Consider the following 2,741-nt stretch of genomic DNA (forward strand, 5'->3'; position numbering starts at 1 on the left):
GGGGGGAAGGGGCCACCTGAATTTTACTGGGAGACCGAGAGGAGATGAAGGGAGACGGGAAGGAGCTAGTCTTGGCAGCACACCAGCTCGTGTGTTGGCAAAGAAGGAAATTATCATCACCAAGCATTTCGAACGATGACATAGAGGTGCTCTGGGCACTGCGGGATCTGCTGCAGCTCTAACCTCTGAGGGCCTGCAATCTAAGACAAACACAGCAAGAAGAGCAAATACGTGCACGCTCTATCGATGGCATCTACCGCAGTAGATCCGCCCCAGTGATCTCCACGGGTAGAGGGGAAAGCATTTCTGCCATACACATGGCCAGGGAAGTTCGGGATGTGGAGAATACAAGTGCATAAATAAAAATGGGAGCAGTAAAGAAGAGTAAGCAGGGCAAGGAAGACACGCATACACCAATCCAGGAAAGGTTTTCTGGAAGAAAAATAAACTTATTTTTCTTCTCTTTCATAGTTAAGAAGCAACGGAGTCTCTGTGTTGTGGCAAGAGCAGAGTTGAGAGAGTGAGATTTAGAACAGAACTCATCCCCAGCATATGGGACAATTGTAAAGACAGATAGGAAGCGGGGCCGTGGGCAGTAGCAGTGGACAGAGAGGGCCTGGAGCAAGTGGAAATTCGAGAGAGATTATGACCTGTCTTGACTCCTAGACTATGCGTACATGTTTCCACCCACACGCTTTCAGAAAGCTCACGCTCTCTGTTATTTCAGGAGCAAGAAGAACCTCCATGGTTGTGGAAGTCTGTCTGGAGCAGATGAAGGCAGCAGGTGCCACAGTGAGGAAGAGAGAGGACAGGGACCTTGAGTGCGCTGGGCAAGGAGTCCCTAACCATCCCAATCTTTCCAGATTCTGCCACCACAGAGAGGTTTCCAATGCAAAACTTACTTATCTGGACCCAGTAATTGTCAGGGAATTCCCAGTTTGCGTGGTCACACCCAAATCTGCCTGTTGAGTCTCAGGCCAGTGATTAGATAAATGTAAAAACTGTGTTGAGCTCTGCTGGGACATAGACATTACTCAATACATCAGTTCAGACTCCAGCCCGGTAGAGAGACCTGTTTATCTCTGTTAACTGTGTTTACTCACTCAACTCATCCTTTGTGACCCTAATTAGCCAGAGAAGCAGCAGCAGAGAACCACTAGGAGACCAGGGTGAATAAGAATATGCCAAAAGTGCCTGGCTCTGGCTGCTGGCCCTTTGTACAATACAGGGTCCTCGGAGGCGGAATGCTGGCTCTCACCATGACCATTTGAGCCCTGAGCCAAAGGTTAGCAATTTCAGACTTTCAGGGGAAGCTGCTCCTGACCACCCTGGTGTCTGAGTTGACTCAACCGGTAAGATTAAGGACTTCTGTGATAATGATTCTTAGGATTATTTTTGCTAACATACGTTCATCTGTCTTATTTACAATGTGGTCTTCTCTTTTAACCACTCTACATGTATTAACTCATTTAGTACAACCACAGGAGAAGGTACTAAGGGACTGACACAGAGAGATCAAGTAACTTAATGGGGGTCACACAGCTAATAACTGAAGGCACTAAGATCAAACTACAATTTACATCGTTCAGCTAAATCCCAGTATTTTAATAAGAATGTTCAACCAAACAGCTGATATTTACATATAAGACATTGTTCTAGGCACTATGCAGAAGATACAAAGGACATATAGACAGTTTCTATGAAGAGCTCATGGTATAGTTATGGATATTGGTAATCCTCTCTGGCACTAAAATTTTGCTCATTTTATTCACCTGCATTGTATCCTTTTCTAACTAGAGAAGACCCTACATCCCTGATGCTATTATCCTTCCTTTTTTAAACAAAAAAAAGGGGGGGGGGACAACTTGAGGTCCAGAGGGGACAACTTACTAGTTAACCTATCAACAGCTAGAGAACGGCTAGTGGCAGAGCCAAGCACGGATGGATGGTGATGTTCACGTGTTTTCTGCGGCCCTCGGGAGAAAAAGGTGTTAAGAGTTTGCTCTTGTATCCCGACTAGCTCTTCAACCATGCTGGGTTCCGTCCCTGTTCTCCAAGTCTGCTGCTCTCAGTACTCATGCCCCTTTGTTTGCCCCTGCCGACCCCCACTCCTCCCTTTCCCGCCCCTGGTGGGCCTGGAGGTGGGGACGAAGGCCAGGGCGAGCTGCTAGCGGCCCTCACCACGAACGAGTCTTCGGGCAAGGCCGAAAATGCTCTGGACAAGACACTCGCGATCGCGCGCGCATACAACAGAAGGCAGAAAAAAAGAAAGGGAGATGTTTTCTAGCGACTCAGGGAGGAGAGCCAGCGGCTCGCATCTGGACACCGGGACTAGACAGCAGATGGACGGGAACTCGGGGGCGCGGCCGGGCTCCGAGGCACCCGCGGCGTCCCTCTCCCCGGCACGCAGGACCCTCGGCCGGCACAAGGCTCCGACTCCTGCGCGGGTGGGGGACAGGCGGGCCCAGGGGTCGTGGCCCCTCCGCCTACGCCCCGCCGCGCGTCCCTACGCCCGCCCGTCCGTCGGGGCCGCACGGGCCCCCGCGAGCGTGCGTGACGTGCCCCCGCGGCGTGACGCAGCGCGACGCCCGGCTGGAGGAGCGCGGGGGCGGGGCGGCGGAAGTCGGCGTCTGCAGCGAGGAGAAGGACGGGGGCGCGGCCCGCGGTAGGGGGAGAACCCGGCTGGACGGCCCCGCCTCTGGCCCCGCCCCCTACCGTGGGCGGAAGTGACGACAGCGGCT

The sequence above is a fragment of the Ursus arctos genome, unplaced genomic scaffold (genome assembly GCF_023065955.2).
Source record: "Ursus arctos isolate Adak ecotype North America unplaced genomic scaffold, UrsArc2.0 scaffold_2, whole genome shotgun sequence".
In the NCBI taxonomy this organism is placed as follows: domain Eukaryota; kingdom Metazoa; phylum Chordata; class Mammalia; order Carnivora; family Ursidae; genus Ursus; species Ursus arctos.